The sequence below is a fragment of the Oncorhynchus mykiss genome, chromosome 8 (assembly GCF_013265735.2).
Source record: "Oncorhynchus mykiss isolate Arlee chromosome 8, USDA_OmykA_1.1, whole genome shotgun sequence".
Taxonomy (NCBI): domain Eukaryota; kingdom Metazoa; phylum Chordata; class Actinopteri; order Salmoniformes; family Salmonidae; genus Oncorhynchus; species Oncorhynchus mykiss.
This window is the reverse complement of record NC_048572.1, coordinates 19,214,117-19,234,788: the sequence shown is the minus strand read 5'-3', so window position 1 is coordinate 19,234,788 and position 20,672 is coordinate 19,214,117. Positions and strand designations below refer to the sequence as shown.

The 20,672-nt window shown below is 41.6% G+C and overlaps 1 protein-coding gene across 20 annotated transcripts in view; it reads left to right on the top strand.

Moving 5' to 3' along the window:
- The window catches only part of LOC110529548 (receptor-type tyrosine-protein phosphatase kappa), a 163,225-nt gene that overhangs the window by 99,209 nt on the left and 43,344 nt on the right, over positions 1 to 20,672 (top strand). The gene's annotated exons all lie outside the window — the stretch shown is intronic.

The following is a 20,672-nucleotide window of genomic DNA, read 5'->3' as shown; positions in this document are numbered from 1 at the left end:
TTTTATTAGGGTTAAATGTCAGGAATTTTGAAAAACAGAGTTTAAATGTATTTGCTAAGGTGTATGTTAACTTCCAACTTACATGGGCAGTATTGAGTGGCTTGGATGAATAAGGTGCCCAGAGTAAACGGCCAGATCCTCAGTCCCAGTTGCTAATATATGCATATGATTAGTACATTTGGATAGAAAACACTCTGAAGGTTCTAAAACTGTTTGAATGATGTCTGTGAGTATAACAGAACTCATAGGGCAGGCAAAAACCTGTGAAAAAAATCCAAACAGGAAGTAGAAAATCTGAGGTTTGTAGTTTTTGAACTCAGCCCTATCGAATACACAGTGGGATATGGTTCAAGTTGCACTTCCTAGGGCTTCCACTAGATGTCATCCGTCTTTAGAAACTTGAATGAGGCTTCTACTGTGATGTGGGGCCGGATGAGAGCTCTTTGAGTCCGTGGTCTGGCAGAGAGACAGGTCCTGGTCACGCGCATTTCACATGAGAGCGACCTGCGTTCTATGGCTTTTCTACAGACAATGGAATTCTCCGGTTGGAACGTTATTGAAGATTTATGACATCCTAAAGATTTAGTTTAGTTTGAAATGTTTCTATGACCTGTAATATAACTTTTTGAACTTTTCGTCCGACGTTCAGCTGGACCTCCGTAACAAAAGTAGCTACTTGGACATAAATAATGGACATTATCGAACAAATCAAACATTTATTGTGGAACTAGGATTCCTGGGAGTGCATTCTGATGAAGATCATCAAAGGTAAGGGAATATTTCTAATGTTATTTCTGATTTCTGTTGACTCCAGCATGGCAGATAATTGTTTTCTTTTTCTGAGCACCATTCTCAGATTATTGCATGGTTTGCTTTTTCCGTAAAGCTTTTTTGAAATCTGACACAGCGGTTGCATTAAGGAGAGGTATATCTATAATTCCATGTGTAACACTTGTATTTTCATCAACATTTATGATGAGTATTTCTGTAAAATTGATGTGGCTATGCAAAATCACTGGATATTTTTGGAACTAGTGAACGTAACGCGGCAATGTAAAATCAGATTTTTTCACATAAATATTAACTTCATCAAACAAAACGTACATGTATTGTGTAACATGAAGTCCTATGAGTGTCATCTGATGATGATCTTCAAAGGTTAGTGATTAATTTTATCTCTTTTTGTGACTCCTATCTTTGGCTGGAAAAATGGCTGTGTTTTTCTGTGGCTTGGTGGTGACCTAACATAATCGTTTGTGGTGCTTTCGCTGTAAAGCCTATTTAAAATCGGACACTGTGCTGGGATGAACAACAAGATTACCTTTTAAAACGGTATAAGATACCATATGTTTGAGAAATTTTAACTATGAGATTTCTGTTATTTTGAATTTGGCGCCCTGCACTTCCACTGGCTGTTGTCATATCGATCCCGTTAACGTGATTCCAGTCCTAAGAAGCTAGACCTCGAAGTCCGTTCCACTGGGGACTAATTCAGACCTGGACCACCAGGTGGGTGCAATGAATTATTACATATAACAGAAAACCCAGTCGTCTGGACCATTTTTAAGCCTTTATCACACTGCAGACTGTAATGCTCAATACAGTTTTGTTACAAGTGACCAACTCAGATTTGTGTTTGTTCAGACAGCAGTCATTTGCTAACATGGCTACGCTAGTTGTCATAGTAATGACGGGTGTGTTCACAGTGGTTTAGGCTGATTGGTGGTGGTGCTCATGCTTCCTATCACTCAGAAGTTAAGTAGCAAACTATGGTGACAACAATGCCTGCCATGGATGTGCCCCAGTTGCTTTGAATGTTCAAAATAATAGCATAAGAACACTTTTAAAGCCTCAAAGGATACGATTATCCAACTTTCAATATGAGGCCTTTTTGTCTAGCCTCAGCAATCAACTAGCTAGCTAGGTAGCTGTTTAGCTTTTGAGCACATTTACTAATTTGTTTGTAAACAATTAACAAACTAGTTAAATACCACATGTTTTTGTCAAACTGTCAATAGAGCAGCTAGCAAGCAACAAGTTATGCCAAATAAGAGTCTAAAAACCACTTGAGGGCAAATACATTTGATTTGACCGTTCAGACACAAGTTGCATGGCCAGAAATCAGATTTGTGTATGACAGGTGTGTTAGCTGGGGCTGTGGAAAAAGTGTAACACCAATCAGGCCCCTGAGGACTGGAGTTGCCCATCCCTGTTTTAGAGTCACACAGCAGAAGTGTGTGACACTGTGATGTCGATGGGTCTTAAATTGATCTAATGAGTGTAAGGAGCCAGAGGAAAGTGTCCTCCTAAACACCAGTAGCAGCAGCACATCTATTTGGCCAGAATGTGGGCTAGGCTTTAGGGGGTGCAGTGCGTCATTAATTGGAGAACTCTCAGTAAAGTGAAAACACAAGGGAATCGGGAGACGCTTTGCTCTGTCTTTGAGAGCTGGTCAGCAGCATTTGAGACGCCATTGAAGGACAAACTTATAAAATGTGCACCCAGGGGCTGCCCCAGGACTGAGTTTTGGAAATCCTGATTTAGCAGACGAGTAGTGAGTGCATACATTTTTATATATTTTTTTGTGCTGGTACACCGTGGGAATTAACTGAGCCACAAGGGACAGGCTTTTGCCATACTGTAATAATTTTGCCACTATGGCCTATTTATTACCTCACGCCACTTATCCTACCTCATTTGCACACACTGTATATAGACTTTCTCTATTGTATTATTGACAATGTTTGTTTATTCCATGTGTAACTCTGCGTTGTTGTTTGTGTTGCACTGCTTTGCTTTATCTTGGCCAGGTCGCAATTGTAAATGAGAACTTGTTCTCAACTAGCCTACCTGGTTAAATAAAGGTGAAATAAAATAATTATTTTTTAAAAGGCTGGAAGCCCAGTGGGAGATGTGGCTCTATTTTTATATTTTCTTCGGCCTTTTGAACTGTCGTAACTCTCTGTGATTGTTTATATTTACTCAGAGACATGGGCTACATTAAATACATTTATTACAACACAGGCCTTACCTGCAGCCCTCTTTAGATTGAAGTGAGTGCCCTCGCAATGCTTTCTGTCCAGAGAAGAGGCCTCCTTGGCTGCAGGCCAAGATCAACACATGACCCACAGTGCACCTTCCCCACTCCGAGAGGATGCTGATTTCCCCTCATTTCCCAGCATTAATTTAAAGAGTAGAGTGCACACATACAGACATGCTCTCTCATACACACATTTAGACACACTTGGATAACTGGAATCAATTCTGAGCCGTAAGTAAATGAAAACAATTAATTGAACATTTGGTTTGTCCTTGTGCTGAAACAAACACTAATGAATGATTTTGTGCTTTTGTTGAAAGCATAATATGCAATGTTATTGTCTCAGCTAAAATAAATCACATTCATACACTGTACCAAAAAATTGACATGGAAGGAGCTAGTGAATAGCAGTTCTCATGATGAGACAATAGACTGTTTGTTATTGGTCAGGTGCCCAGAGAAAAACATCTCAACATTTCAAACCAAATATTTCTTGTCAATTTTGTTGTTTTTTCCAACAAAAACAAGGTATGATTTTATTCCATCTACTTTCACCACATCCATACTTTCATATCTAAGCAAATGAAATTGTATTATTGGTGATACAGACCCTTCTTTGGATTCCCATTATGACAGGTGGTAATCCTCAGAAAGCCTCTTTTTGAATAGTTAAACTGCAGGGAAGCTCTGTATTCTCTCTCCCTGCCATAGGAGCATGCCTGGGAGTTATCACTCATTCTTGTGAAATAACAACAGTCATTCCACCAAGTGTCTGTCCACAAATGTATAAATCTGAGCAATTGTCCCAATGCCCTGCGGCAGCTTTCCTGACTATCTCATCTTTCCAGGCTGAGGCCTTTTAAATAGGCGGTAGTAATGAATTGCCAGGGATGGCCCTGGCTCTGTGGTGCACCGCGCAGCGTGCCGAGGTCTTTATCTACTCCACAACACCGCCACGCGTACCACTGTTAGGGAACAGTGGTACGCGTTGCGGTGTTGTGGAGTAGATAAAGGTGATTAGTGATTAATTTTTGTTCAACAGTTAGGCCCGGTGCCTTCTGCTGCATAAACAAGACTTGTCAGTGGGACCACAGATCCTTTCAACAAACATTATGAAGTTGCTCAGATTATCTGTATGTGAGACGGAAATGTTATTTAAATGTAAATGACTTATTTTGTGCTCCGTTCAGGAAGATTTTTGTGATCCAGCCACACATTGTTTGCTCACTATGTTGAGACAAAAACATGATCTATCTCTTTACTCCGGATGTGATGAACAGAGGGCGGCCTTCCATGTAAATCATAAATAGGAATGTCAATACCTCTATGATATTGTGCAGAAACATGTATGTGCCTCATACACCAGTTGCCAGAATAATAGTACATGTGTTATTGAATGTAGGTTGCTAAATCATTACTACCCAGAACTTCCTCATAAAACCATTACTCTGCATATTGTTTTGACTGCCTGTTTGTGAACTGTGATGCATTTGTTTGTCTTTAATGATATTTACCTACAGTATATCCACCTGTACTAGATCTAAGGATGTGTGTTTACTCTACTCCTTTAGACTGCTTATCAGCTTCCTCACAGGCTCTGCAATATGAATTTCAAACCAGGAAAGGGGGACGAATGTGTGGCTTTTGAGCGTCAGTACCTGCCGATTTCTTAGTCTCCTCCCACCTCTTCCCTCTTTCTTTTTCTCTCTCTCTCTTCTCCACCCTCCCTCTGGCTCTTTCTCCCGCTCTCATTCTGTCTTCCTCAGACTACTGCAATTTCAGTACAATTAAAGATCACAGGAATATAGACTTGTAGTTAGAGAATTTCCATTCCAGTGTATATGATACTCAACTCCTCTACCATTCTACTGTGGTTAATACCGTACCACATCAATATGCTATGTAAGATAAGGTACTAGCTATAGGTAACTGCCAAAATAAAGGAAACAGCAACGTAAAGTGTCTTAATAAGGCAATGGGCCACCAAGAGCTGCCAGAACAGCTTCAATATTCTTTGCATGGATTCTATAAGTGTCTGGAACTCTATTGGAGGGATGCGACACCATTCCATGAGGAATTCCAGAATTTGGTGTTTTGTTGATGGTGGTGGAAAACACTGTCTCAGACGCCGCTCCAGAATATCCCGTGTTCAATTGGGTTGAGAACTGGTAATACACACACACACACACACACACACACACACACACACACACACACACACACACACACACACACACACACACACACACACACACACACACACACACCCTAGACTCCTTTGAGACCCCTCTTTCAAAGGGGGGATCTCTTCTTCTAGCCATGGTTGCCAAAATAATGGTCTGCCCAGCATTTTTATACATGACCCTAAGCATGATGGGATGTTAATTGCTTAATTAACTTAGGAACCACACCTGTGTGGAAGCACCTGCTTTCAATATATTGTATTTTGTATGCCTCATTTACTCGTGTTTTCTTTTTTTGGGCAGTTACCTGTACTTTCTTGGGACTTGGTTATCTGAGGTGAGATGCACTGTACAGTAGGTAATTCCATTAATCAGATTGACTCTACATAGACTGTAGTTATCCCTCCACGTAATACATTAGTACTCACTTAGCCCCCGTAGTCATCCATCACATTTTGAGATGAATAAAAGATGACAGAGATGGAATACGCTGCCCTACCTAACATTTTGCTCTTGCCAACATTGGGTAATCTGTGACTGGGCTTGTTTTAAGGATTTATCTGGTTCCTTTCTCCCAGTGATTTGTGGTGATGCTGTTTATTTAGGGATGTATGGATCACTCAGCCTCCTGTGTAAATGGCATTGCCGCGTATGGGAATAGACCTCATATTTCACCGCTAACAGTCTTACTGTACCTGCTGTTGTTAAACTACTACACCCATTATCAGCCACGGTCAAAGAGGGACCTACTCTCCATAATGGGTGGAAGTTCATGGAGGAATGTGTAGGGGTAGTGACAGTGGAGCAGCTTTCTGCTTGTCCCGGGGCTATAAACCTCCTCAGAAGCCATTAGATTAATTGTCAGTGACTTGGAAGTAGCGAGTCTAGTGACTGCTGTGTTGTGAATGGCTGGGCACCGTGACTTAATATGTACAAACATTTCACATCCACTCCGTAGTAGTGTGGTTTGTCAGGTCGTATGCCTGATGCAAGCAAAAAGGGTTGTGTGTGTAATCAAAACGCATGAGGTGGCCATGTCTTCACAGCAGCACAGAATACCCCCTCCAAACATTTATTTTGAGTACATAAGCACACACGCAGGCACGCACAAACACACTGAAGTACTGTAGTCTCAGACCGTGAAAGTTATGTATAGCCTAGATGCATGTTTCAGTCTACCTTTGGTGATATCAAAAACACAGATTTTTCATTACTGGTGGAAATGAATATGCAGATAAAAGTTTAGGTAATTTTAAATGCAAAAATGCTAAACTGAAATATGACCTTGTTATTTTTATCTCTTCCTATCAGGCTACAGTACATAGAGTATGTACTCCATTATATCTCTCATAATAGTTTCCATGTTAGAAGGTGTAGTACCAAATGGTGCTCTTATTTACAGCTTCATCCAGAGAACGCCCTACTCTGATTCTGTTGATTGAAAATCTTTGTTTGGTACAGAAAATCACGAGGATGAAAATCATATCCGCCCCCTCCTTTAATACAATTTCTCTAGTGCTAGTGGTAACTGTGTGGGTAATTGATATGATACCAGAGTGACACACACAGCGTTTCATTTCCCCGGGAGGAGTAGTGAGAATTTGTTTTTTCATTTTTTTCAGCGGAGGCAACACTCTCTGTTCCTGTACTATGATCTTTTCTACAAGGTGTTTTTTATTCTATCTTCTCCTTCTCCCGAAGAAGTGATTTATTGTTACCTTTCTGAGGAGAATAAAAGGTGGATTATAATCAAGTTTAGGATGGACTGGGAGGTTAGTCTGAATGGTGGCGTGCCCGGCCCCTGGGTAAAGGGCTTACACAGAAAATGGATGGAAAATTGGTTGATTGCAGGTGAAGGAAATCCTGTGTCCTCATAGTGACCACTGTCAGCAAGGCAACAAAATGATTACGGTCTCCTCCTCCTCCTCCTCAACTCTGCAAGTTTGGGATAAACAAGTCTATTTAAAAAGCAGTTCACATCTTCAAAACACATGCAGATTAAAATCTGAAGCCATGATCACACGTCATGTTAGCGTTTGTGGATGAAATAGTTCATGGTTAGTGAAGGGTGAGATATTTCCACACAGTGTAGGCTATGTGGTTGATTATGACCCAGGGAGCTCCAGGTAGAAGCAGCCCTGATGGGGCTCTCCAGTCATAGGGCCGTGGTAGAACCAGGAACAGGAAGTTGGATATGCCTGTGTCGAAAGCGTTACACAGGGATGCTGGCCCATGTTGACTCCAAGGCTTCCCACAGTTGTGTCAAATTGACTGGATGCCCTTTGAGTGGTGGACCATTCTTAATATAAATGGGAAACTGTTGAGAGTGGAAAAACCCAGCAGCGTTGCAGTTCTTGACATACTCAAACTGATGAGCCTGGCACCTACTACCATACTCCATTCGAACGGCACCTTAAATCTTTTGTCTTGCCCATTCACCCACTGAATGGCACACATACACAATCCATGTCTCAAGGTTTAACAATCCTTCTTTAATCTGTCTCCTCTCCTTCATCTACACTGATTGAACACACACACCCCCTGAAGACACACACACACCCCTTCACACTCTCAGCTTTTTTATTTATTTTTGTTGTTCCGTGATAAATATTTGAATAGCTATATTCAGATAGAGATGCTGGGCAGTAACTCCTCCCACTCCTCAAACTTGCTGTCGTGCACTAGTAGACACTTTAGAGTGTAAATAAGAGCAAATGCCTTGGTTCTTTGTAAGCAAAGAACCAAGTCTGTAAATGTTGGTTTGAGTTTCAGTAACCTTGACTTCTACAGAGACTGAGGAGGGATAAAATAAACACACTGTTTTGAAACTCATGCAAATGAAAAACGTTCCTGATATGTCTGGGAAAGAGGGGTCTAAATGATTGGCTAATTTCAGTTGGGTAATTAACAGATGACTATGCCCATTATGAATGAATCAGTAAAGCCAAGCTCATTTGGCAGTTGTAATTGGTTTACAGGTGTTCACGGCGTTCTCTGCTAAGGCATCAGACATCTTGGATCAGCCTCTGTGTAGTAACCGGAGTGGATGTAATAACCGGAGTGGATGACAGTTGTTTCAGGTTGAGGAGGAAAGAGTTTATATTTAGCCTCAGGTACAGACAGACTGCAGCACCTTGGTGGAGTTATAACCTGACTATACCCAGCTTTATGAAGGAGATATTTGTAGTATATGTCTGTGTTCACGCAAGCATACATACTGTACATTTATGCATATGCGCACGTTCATGCACACACACACACACACACACACACACTATACACACACACACACACACACACACACACACACACACACACACACACACACACACACACACACAGGCTCTGAGTGGAAAGTTCAACAAACAGTTCTCTTCGAAATGCTCTTTCTTCAGAGCAAGGTGTGATACACTTGTATCCTTTAGAGTTTTCAGTTTTCCTCTCTCCTCTCACCGGTTGATATTGATGTGTTTTTGGGGGGTTTGTATATTTCTCTCCGTTAAGTAATGTACGCGCCATTAGCTATATGTAATGTCTTAGCCACCAGAGGTTTATGGAGCAAAGCACATTAGAAAGCCCTAGCGTCTAGTGCATCCCAGTGTTCGCCTCAGCAGTCCATAGGGAGCTACTTGAGCAGCTATTAAAAATAAATGATGTTGGATTCACCCCTTCTGTATCACCCTGTCAGTGATGTGTGGTAGAAAATATATGTTGGCTAAGCTTTATTGTGGAGTGGATGTTCTGCGTTGGTTCCATGGGAAAATGAATAATGGGAAATGTGTGGGAAGCTTGGCTATTGATTCGGCCACCGCCTCGTCCCCTGGAAGGTCTACATCGATGGGGTCGCCCCCGGAGAACACCTAAATGGTGCCGGGGCCAGCCTAATGGAGAGGTAAATGAAGGAAACAACCAACATTATTAATGCCTCTATTCCAAAGGCCAGCTTAGCCCCAAGTTGATTTCATCACGAGCCATCTTTTCAATCCCCCCACTCATCACAGTCATGTCAGGAAGACCACAAAGAGGGAGAGCGAGAGAGGGAGTGCTCCTCAATAAGAGCACTCTGTCTCTCTGTCTCTGTCTCTCTCTCTCCAGGAGTGAAGAGACTTCTGCACCTTCAAGAGGCATTCTCATTTAGCTTTCTGACCTGACAATTCTTATCAATTAGGCGAAATGCCTCCTATTACTCATCCCACTTTTTTGTATCGACTCACAAGAGCAGAGAGATGGATAGAGTCATTTGCACTGTAGTTGAATCATATAGAACCCTCTCGCTGTTCTCCCGGCTGGCCAGAGACATGCCTGATGGTGACTGTCAGATCTTCATTTAAATCCAGATGACTGGGGCTCCTTTTAAAATATCTCTCAGTTTTAAGAAGTGGAAAACACTCTGCTAGGCAGTGGGAGAAGTGCATCAGCCTGCTTCACTGAGGAGTAATATACGGTGTCTTCAGAAAGTATTCATACCCCTTGACCTATTCCACATTTTGTTGTGTTACAGCCTGAATTCAAAATTGATTAAATATTTTTTTCAATTCTCACACATTACCCCATAATGACAAAGTGAACACGAAATGAAATACAAAAATGTCTAATTTACGTAAGTATTCACACCCCTGAGTCAATACTTTGTAGACGCATGTTTGGCAGCGATTACAGCTGTGAGTCTTTCAGAGTAAAGGCGTCCGCATGCTTCCCAGCCTAACCAGTTTTTTTATGGAGGCAAGATGAAGTCAACGCCCCTTCGTCGGTGATTGGTCAACTGTAGGGATTCGTCATTAAAGTACTTTTTTGTTATTCAATGAGATGACTTGTTTTCATGCAAATGGTTTCATAAAAAAATACTGCACCAAACATCTTAGTTACTTTTAAAATTGCGCTGCTAAGATCTCCTCTGTAAAAATGTATGATAGATTTATTGAGTTATCTTAGATTAATTCTGACCATTTTCAGGAGGTAAATACTCGCTACGGCATCTCAAAATGGACAAACAGTACTAATGTCGCTTTTTTTCTCATTTTTTAAGTGAAGTTCTTTTAAGGGAGTATGCGAGGACACTCATTCAGTTTGGCTTGCCAAGTTCGGTTAAGCGCCAGCTGAACTGAAGCATGCTGACTCCTTAAGTCTCTAAGAGCTTTCCGCACCTCAATTGTGCAATATTTCCCCATTTATTATTTTCTAAATTCTTCAAGCGCTGTCAAATTGTTTGTTGATGATTGCTGGACAACTATTTTCAGGTCTTGCCATAGATTTTCAAAAAGATTTAAGTAAAAACTTTAACATTCACTGTCTTCTTGGTAAGCAACTCCAGTGTAGATTTGGCCTTGTGTTTTAGGTTATTGTCCTGCTGAAAGGTATATTCATCTCCCAGTGTCTGGTGGAAAGCAGACTGAACAAGGTTTTCCACTAGGATTCTGCCTGTGCTTGGCTCCATTCCATTTATTTTTTTTATCCTGGAAAACTCCCCAGTCCTTAACGATTACAAGAATACCCATAACATGATGCAGCCACCACTATGCTTGAAAATATGGAAAGTGATGCTCAGTAATGTGTTATTGGATTTGCCCCTAACATAACACTTTCTCACATTTTACAGTATTTCTTTAGGGCCTTGTTGCAAACAGAATGCATTTTTTTTAAATATTGTTTTATTCTGTACAGGCTTCCTTCTTTTCACTGTCAATTAGGTTAGTATTGTGGGGTAACTACAATGTTTTTGATCCATCTTCAGTGTTGTCCTATCACAGCCATTAAACTCTGTAACTGTTTTAATGTCACCATTGGCTTCATGGTGAAATCCCTGAGGGGTTTCTTTCATTTCCGGTAACTGAGTTAGGAAGGATACCTGTATCTTTGTTGTAACTGGGTGTATTGATACACCCATCTACCAATAGGTGCCCTTCTTGGAAAACCTTGCAGGACTGAGGGACCTTACCAATAATTGAATGTGTGTGGTACAGAGATGAGGTAGTCATTCAAAAAGCATGTTAAACACTGTTATTGCACACATGCAACTTATTGTGTGACTTGTTAAGCAAATGCTTACTCCTGAACTTATTTAGGCTTGCCATAGCAAAGGGGTTGAATACTTACTGACTAAAGACATTTCATTTTTTATAAATGTTCAAAAATTTAGAAAAACATACAGTACCAGTCAAAGGTTTGGACACACCTACTCATTCAAGGATTTTCTTTATTTTTACTATTTTCTACATTGTAGAATTATAGTGAAGACATAAAAACTATGGAATAACTTCGTAACCAAAAAAGTGTTAAACAATAAAAATATATTTAATATTTTCGATTTTTCAAAGTAGCCACCCTTTGCCTTGATGACAGCTTAGCACGCTCTTGGCATTCTCTCAACCAGCTTCACATGGAATGCTTTTCCAACAGTCTTGAAGGAGTTCTCACATATGCTGAGCACTTGTTTGCTGTTTTTCCTTCACTCTGCTGTCCAACTCATCCCAAACCATCTCAATTGGTTTGTGATCGGGTTATTGTGGAGGCCAGGCCATCACTCTCCTTCTTGGTCAAATAGCCATTACACAGCATGGAGGCGTGTTGGGTCATTGTCCTGTTGAAAAAAACAAGTAATTGTCCCACTAAGTGCACACCAGATGGGATGGTGTATTGCTGCAGAATGCTGTGGTAGCCATGCTGGTTAAGTGTGCCATGAATTCTAAATAAATCCCAGACATTGTCACCAGCAAAGCACCCCCACACCATCACAATTCCTCCATGCTTCACGGTGGGAACCACACATGCGAAGATCATCCGTTCACCTACTCTGCGTCTCACAAAGACGCATTTTTGAGAAGCAAAATCTCAAATTTGGACTCATCAGACCAAAGGACAGATTTCCACTAGTCTAAAGTCCATTTCTCGTGTTACTTGGCCCAAACAAGTCTCCTCTTCTTATAGGTGTCCTTTAGTAGTGGTTTCCTTGCAGCAATTTGACCATGAAGGCCTGATTCATAGTCTCCTCTGAGTAGTTGATGTTGAGATGTGTCTGTTACTTGAATTCTATGAAGCATTTATTTGGCCTGCAATTTCTGATGCTGGTTACTCTAATGAACTTATCCTCTGCAGCAGAGGTAACTCTACGTCTTCCAGTCCTGTGGCGGTCCTCATGAGAGCCAGTTTCATCATGGCGCTTGATAGTTTTTGCAAATGTTCTGGATTGACTGACCTTCATATCTTAAAGTAATGATGGATTGTTGTTTCTCTTTGCTTATTTGAGCTGTTCTTGACATAATATTACTAAATAGGGCCATCTTCTGTATACCACCCCTACCATGTCACAACACAACTGATTGGCTCAAATGCATTAAGAAGGAAAGAAATTCCACAAATTAACTTTTAACAAGGCACACCTGTTAATTGAAATGCTTTTCAGATGACTACCTCATGAAGTTGGTTGAGAGAATGCCAAGAGTGTGCAAAGCTGTCATCAAGGCAAAGGGTGACTACTTTGAAGAATATATTATGATTTGTTTAACATTTTTTTGGTTACTACGTTATTTCAAATCTCTTCACTATTATTATACAATGTAGAAAATAGTGAAAAATTAAGAAAATCCATTGAAAGGGGGATTCCTATTCAGTTGTACTGTTGTTGGCTTCTAGGTACATCTTTGTGACCTTCCAAACTCAGGTAGCAAGACCTACAGCGATTTGAAGTGTGTAATCTCCGGACCCTGTTGTGCCATTTCCCCTCCCTCAGTGATCTTATCCCTGTGTGCTGTCACCATCACGATCAAATCAGCCTATTATGCCTGATCATCCGCAACCCTCTCTCTACCAGGGTGGTCAAAGTGCAAAAACTTCTGCTAAGTTTAGCAGCTCCATTTGATTTACACAAGCTACAATTTGTCTGCCTAATCCCCAATTACATTCTTTTTGGGCTGTTTCGTTGACTTTTTTCCCTTGTAATGATAAGAGTGACAGACAAGACGTGTTGCAGAGCCGCAACTCCGTGCAAGCCACAGCCGTCTCTCTGGCTCACATTATTTCCATTCCAGAAGATAAAGGAGCCGTTCTGCTCCAAAAGGTTTAGCTGTCGATTTCATATATGAAAGCCGGTGGAGTCTGGGAGAGATAGTGGTGGAGCAGTGTGGAAGAACGGCCTTACTGTGAGTGACGTTAGGAAGTTGGGAAGCAGAGAAGGAGCAATCTTTGCGCAAACAGGAGACTTCTGGTGCAGTTAAATATCTAATCTGCCTGTTCTGCCCACAAACAGGAGAAATGGGTGCCTTGTTTTCTTGTGCAACGATGATAGCACCTGTTGTGTGGTCCACATTTATTTGGTGTTCGTTCTTAGAATGACAACAATATTTGCATTTTTGAACAACTCTCAGATACATTTGAGATTTCCCTCCCTCCCTGCAACTGGTGTCAGCTGTACGCAATTAGAGATTTGAATGACTTTACTTATCACCTTTGTTGAAGGTTTCTACACCGACTACATGCATAACTGCACATAACAACAAGATAAACGTTTTTTGATTCTCTAATTTCTTCTCTACGGCCTTGAGCATTAACAGTCCGGCTATGCCAAGCTACGTTGCACTTTCCATCCAATATATCGTCAACATCAATCATGGTCCATGGAGCCTGGTTGGCAGAGTCACTGATTGCCATCCAGCAGGAAGGACAGTGTCTGTCCTGTCATAGTCCGGGTCCCCTGTGTGTAATGTGTTTGAACCATCAGACATGCCATGTGGCATCCTCATGGTCATTTAGCCTAACAGGTGAGATATTCTTAAACTCTCTTATAATGCGATCATGGCCCTGCTAATCTGATTGGCAAAACAAATAATGGAATGAAGCGGCAAAATAACTAGTGAAAATCTGAAATCAATACAGGATATTCAGTTAGGTTTCTTTGCCATTAAGGAGTCTGCTGACTGCTTATTTGATTATGATTGATTGCTGTCCTCTTTATGCACTTAATCAGGTGTTTCAGACAAGCTTTCGTATCATATAAACACTCTGTAGAGCAATATTTACCTCTCTCTATGCAAATGTTGCTTTTTCTCTCCGCTGAACCCAGTGGAAATGAAGAATGCATTGTTGCTTGCCACAAAGAGCGGGCTGTGTAAACAATTGGTTCTGTTTTCAACATCAATGGTTGATTTGTCACAGCAATTAAAGATCCAGGGACAACGCCAAAGTCTCCTCATTGCTGGGCCTGATCCCAAATGGCCACGTTCCAGACTCCCCCCACCCCTCACTCCCCTCTCTCCCCTTTCACCCCCCTCACTCTATCCACTCAGTGAGCTTTAGATAGAGAAAGATAAGGGAAAGCTAGTGCAAGGAGGGTCAGAGGGGAAATGTGTGTTTGAATTGCGGGGTCAAAGGAGGGCCCTGGTCTGTTTAGTAAGTGGATCCACCTGTCTCTCAACCTGGCCTGTTAGGAGAGGCTACAGCTTGAATCCATGCTGAAAAAGGAGAGTAAGGAGAGTGGGCACACCTTCCTAATCACTCTGGAACCTTGCCTCTCCCAGGACCATATATCTCCTTTTAATTTAAGCCTTGAAAAATGCACTGGGATTTAAGCATCTGATCCTGCTGGAATCAATTAAATTTATTAGAGTTGCCTAATCTGTGAAGTTAATGCAGGACTTCACGGCTATTGATCAGCTCTGAAGGGTATACCCATTGTTAATTATGGGCCTGGGTGGTAGAACAAACAGCACAGAGGAGAGAAGGGGGGCGGGGGGAGACCGAGACGGTGGGACAGGTAATTGTCTGCCGTGCAAATGTTATTGCTGCTTTGTGTGTACGCATGTGCTAAAAGTTGATGGGGCATGGGAAGTCAGAAGCAATTCATTTCTACCCACAACTTATTTTTGCCTGGTTGACATTTCAAATGATGGAGGATGTCAGGAGGATGTCAGGAATCCATTTCTATTCTTCCCTGGTACTTTCATGTATTTTTTTCCGCTCTTTTATCTTCTCACCCCAAACGGAATAGCTGGGTCTCAGGTCATCATGTAGGTTGGGGGCATACTAACAGATTGACTAGCAGATGATACACTGTCATGTTTTGATAATGACCACTTTGGCTTTGCCTCTCTCTTCGATAGAGGGCTCATTTCAGGCTCATCCCAAATAATTTGGTCGTTACGGAGTTCACGGCGTGCGTATATCCTGGTGTCCACTTGGCAGATGAAACATCTCCCTGATCATAACATGTCATGATGACTGAATGCTCTGATTCTTCTGTTAGAATGACCTTATCTCTCTTTCTTTCCTTCTTTCCTTCTCTTCTCTTTCTCCATTTCTCAATGTTGGCTTCTCGTCTCGCTTTTGAAATGATTTTGCCCTTGATCAGACTTACAAACAGTATTATGAGGGGGGAAATGCCCTGACTTATTCGTTCCATTCATTTCCGATGTGCCTTCTTAGGACCTGTCGAGATGTAATACTTTTTTTTTTAAACTTATGTTCCCGAAATGGCAAGCTGTCACTGGCTCGCCCGGAATGTTGTGTGTGTTTCCCCGTGAGTGACAGACAGCCAGATAATGACTTGTTACAGGTGAAACAGACCTGTGGGAGATGAGTGTCTCTGACCTTGTGTTCTTTTCCCTCGTCTTTTTTCCCCTCCATTGCTTTTGTTTCCACTCTTATCTTTGAATAAGTGTGAATTGGCTCTACACAGAAAAAGTATTGTGTTGAACTATCATGACACCAGATCGGGAAGCAAACTTAATTCATTAAATGCTTGTACTGTCAAGCAGGGGTGCAACTTTGGTTTTAGAAGTGGGGGCGACATAATAATAAAATTGAAATTAAATTATCCAGTCTGATAAACACTCAAGACAGCCAACCCGACCGCTCGGAGGCATCCGCATTGTTCTAAAGCACACCATTGCCTCATTTTGTATCGCATTCCAATGATAAAACTGGAGGGGCCCAAAATTCAATTTCAGAATGTGGGGGACATGTCCCCACCATCCCCAGTGAAAGTTGCGCCCCTGCTGTCAAGAGAAGAAAGGAGGTCAGCGAGTTGCTCCTGGGCTATTACAATCAACCTGTGGCCACCCCAGGACCAATTCCCCTCCTCTACCCCCAAGCACTGGTCATTCTCAGAAACACTGGCCACTAAATAACATCTGCAAATAAATTCATAAAAAATCCTACAATGTGATTTTCTGGATTTTTTTTCCTCATTTTTTTCTAATTTTGTCTGTCATAGTTGAAGTGTACCTATGTTGAAAATTATAGGCCTCTCTCATCTTTTTAAGTGGGAGAACTTGCACAATTGGTGGCTGACTAAATACTTTTTTGCCCCACTGTATCTACCAATAGGTACCCTTCTTTGCGAGGCATTGAAGGAAAAAAAAAACAGGTCTTTGTGTTTGAATCTGTGCTTGAAATTCAGTACTCGATTGAGTGACCTTACACATAATTGTGTGTGAGGTACAGAGATGGATGGGGTAGTTAATAAAAAAGCATGTTAACCACTATTATTGAACACGGAATGAGTCCATGCAACTTATTATGCAACTTATTAAGGACACTTTTAATCCTGAACGTATTTAGCCATAACAAAGGGGTTGAATAATGATTGACTCAAGACATTTTAGCTTTAAATGTTTTATTAATTTCAACTTTGAAATTATGGGGTATTGTGTGTAGGTCAGTGACACAAAATCTAAATTGTATCGATTTTAACACAAAAAAATGCTAGCACAACTAAGGTTTTTAGAAATGTTTGAAAATGTATATACAAAAAAAAACAAGATTTATTTAAATAAGTATTCGTACCCTTTGGTATGAGACTTGAAATTGAGCTCAGGTGCATCCTGTTACCATTGATCATCCTTGATGTTTTTCAGCTTCATTAGAGTCCACCTGTTGTAAATTCAATTGATTGGACATGATTTGGAAAGGCACACACTTCTCTATATAAGGTCCCACAGTTGACAGTGCATCTCAGAGCAAAAACCAAGCCATGAGGTCCAAGGAATTATCCGTAGAGCGCCGAGACATGATTGAGTCGAGGCACAGATCTGGGGGAGGGTACCAAAATAATTATACAGCATTGAAGGTCCCCAAGTACAGAGTGGCCTCCATCATTCTTAAATGGAAGACGTTTGGAACCACCAAGATTCTTCTTAGAGCTGGCCGCCTGGCCAAACTGAGTAATCAGGGGAGAAGGGCCTTGGTCAGGGAGGTGAACAAGAACCTGATGGTCACTCTGACAGAGCTCCAGAGTTCCTCTGTGGAGATGGGAGAACCTTCCAGAAGGACAACCATCTCTGCAGCACTCCACCAATCAGGCCTTTATGGTGGAGTGGCCAGATGGAAGCCACTCATCTCTTGGCATGTCCAGCCCACTCATTATCTCAGCCAATCATGGCTAGCGGGAAGGTTGCAGACTTTTTCTGTGAAGCATTTTAATTTTTAAAAAAAGTTTACGTTCAAATGGCTTTCCTGTGAAGTAGTGATGCTCGACATATGCCTGCTTTTCGGAAACAAGTAAAAAATGTTTCAAAAGTTAAAGGGCCAGAATACTATCTGAATGCACTGTATGGTTGTCTTTTTTTATTTTTACAGGGAATCCAATTGAGACCATGACCACCTTTCAAGGGAGACCTGCACACATTCCAATGCAATAAAAACAGAACATATTTACAAGCAATTTAAGAGAAGTGATGGTCCAGGATTTCTCCAATGGTACATCAAGTTGTGGAGAGCTTGTTTCTTAATAACCCCCAAAGCTAACAGTCATTATAAGATCATGTTAACAAGTCCCCAGTCTTTATTCAGAGCTTTTCATTCTAATTAGACTAGAAAGAAAGGGCTCTCCTGGGCCCCGCTCATCAAAGTGCAGGTGATTACACCCAGCAGAGACAATCTGTAATTTAGTGAACAAGAGCTCACCTTTCTCCTTTTCTCTTTTTGTCAGTTTGGCCTAACTCACTTTTTGTTTTTCAATCTTCCCATCTTTTTATGCAGTGGTCGTAGAGATGAGACTGAACAGAATAAGGGCAGGTCTGTTTCCACAGAGGACATTTGAGAGGGAGGCTTTTGTGTGAGGATGGCCAGCCATGCCAAGAGCCTGTATGGTACACGTACACCCCCCCCCCCCCCCCCCCCCCCCCCCCACCCAGGCTGGCCATGGCAGAATCATTACCCCATTACTCAAGTAATGTGTGTTGCAGAGTATGCAGGATACCAGGGCTCACTGGTATGGAAGGCTTAGTGGAGATTGTAGCTCTACATGTCAGGCTCTCCATGTCAGGTCATGCACTTTTAACGACAGCTAGGCCGGTGTCTAGAACACATCTGTCCGAATGCCCCTTATCCATCAGAGCTGGCCCTTGACTCGTGTGTGTGTACGGACAGGAAATGTGTTGTATTTTTTTAAAATATTAAGCCCAAATATCAACATGATAATAATCTTCATTGTGATAATTGATGATTATCAAAATAATCATGTACAGAGAAAGGCTAACTCAATGCATTGTAGTGAGGACATTGGCACAGTAGACACAAATACAGTGGTCTAAGTCATGTTCCTGTTAAAGTCCTGCCCTTACTGCAGTGTTGGCTGCATCTCCACAATGCAAATAGCCACGGTGAGACAAAGGCGCTACTTGCATCATTTCCTTAATCGCGCAGTTAAATTGGACTATTAGAGTAATTAGTATCCAGCATGCCGTGGTTGCTTGATAGATTGCGGGTCGGATTATATTGACTTTCTCCCAGGGTGATATATTGACTAATTCAGAAGCTCTTAAAATGCTGTGAGAGTGTCCTCCTGGTCACCAGCATCAGCTCAACACACAGTTCACGTTTGCTCATTTAGTTTGCTTTCACTCCTTTTCTATTACTGTACATTGACATTCATTCCTCATACCGGCCTCATTATTTATCTGTGGATATGTTCTGAACCAGGGATGAGGAAAAGAAAAGAGGAGCTTTGTGTTGATTGGCCGCTGTGCTGCCGAAGGACAATTTTTGGGCGCCATCATCAACTCCTCGCATTGAAAGTGCATCAACATAGACCTGATGTGTTGATACTGCCCAACCGTGCACATTTCTGACAGACATGTTAGTGGTAGTATATGCTGTCCCCCAATCAGATGATAATGTACAAAAACTGGTCTCTCCAGTGATTCTACAGTGCCTTGCGAAAGTATTCGGCCCCCTTGAACTTTGCGACCTTTTGCCACATTTCAGGCTTCAAACATAAAGATATAAAACTGTATTTTTTTGTGAAGAATCAACAACAAGTGGGACACAATCATGAAGTGGAATGACATTTATTGGATATTTCAAACTTTTTTAACAAATCAAAAACTGAAAAATTGGGCGTGCAAAATTATTCAGCCCCCTTAAGTTAATACTTTGTAGCGCCACCTTTTGCTGCGATTACAGCTGTAAGTCGCTTGGGGTATGTCTCTATCAGTTTTGCACATCGAGAGACTGACATTTTTTCACATTCCTCCTTGCAAAACAGCTCGAGCTCAGTGAGGTTGGATGGAGAGCATTTGTGAACAGCAGTTTTCAGTTCTTTCCACAGATTCTCGATTGGATTCAGGTCTGGACTTTGACTTGGCCATTCTAACACCTGGATATGTTTATTTTTTAACCATTCCATTGTAGATTTTGCTTTATGTTTTGGATCATTGTCTTGTTGGAAGACAAATCTCCGTCCCAGTCTCAGGTCTTTTGCAGACTCCATCAGGTTTTCTTCCAGAATGGTCCTGTATTTTGCTCCATCCATCTTCCCATCAATTTTAACCATCTTCCCTGTCCCTGCTGAAGAAAAGCAGGCCCAAACCATGATGCTGCCACCACCATGTTTGACAGTGGGGATGGTGTGTTCAGGGTGATGAGCTGTGTTGCTTTTACGCCAAACATAACATTTTGCATTGTTGCCAAAAAGTTCAATTTTGGTTTCATCTGACCAGAGGACCTTCTTCCACATGTTTGGTGTGTCTCCCAGGTGGCTTGTGGCAAACTTTAAACAACACTTTTTATGGATATCTTTAAGAAATGGCTTTCTTCTTGCCACTCTTCCATAAAGGCCAGATTTGTGCAATATACAACTGATTGTTGTCCTATGGACAGAGTCTCCCACCTCAGCTGTAGATCTCTGCAGTTCATCCAGAGTGATCATGGGCCTCTTGGCTGCATCTCTGATCAGTCTTCTCCTTGTATGAGCTGAAAGTTTAGAGGGACGGCCAGGTCTTGGTAGATTTGTAGTGGTCTGATACTCCTTCCATTTCAATATTATCGCCTGCACAGTGCTCCTTGGGATGTTTAAAGCTTGGGAAATCTTTTTGTATCCAAATCCGGCTTTAAACTTCTTCACAACGGTATCTCGGACCTGCCTGGTGTGTTCCTTGTTCTTCATGATGCTCTCTGCGCTTTTAACGGACCTCTGAGACTATCACAGTGCAGGTGCATTTATACGGAGACTTGATTAC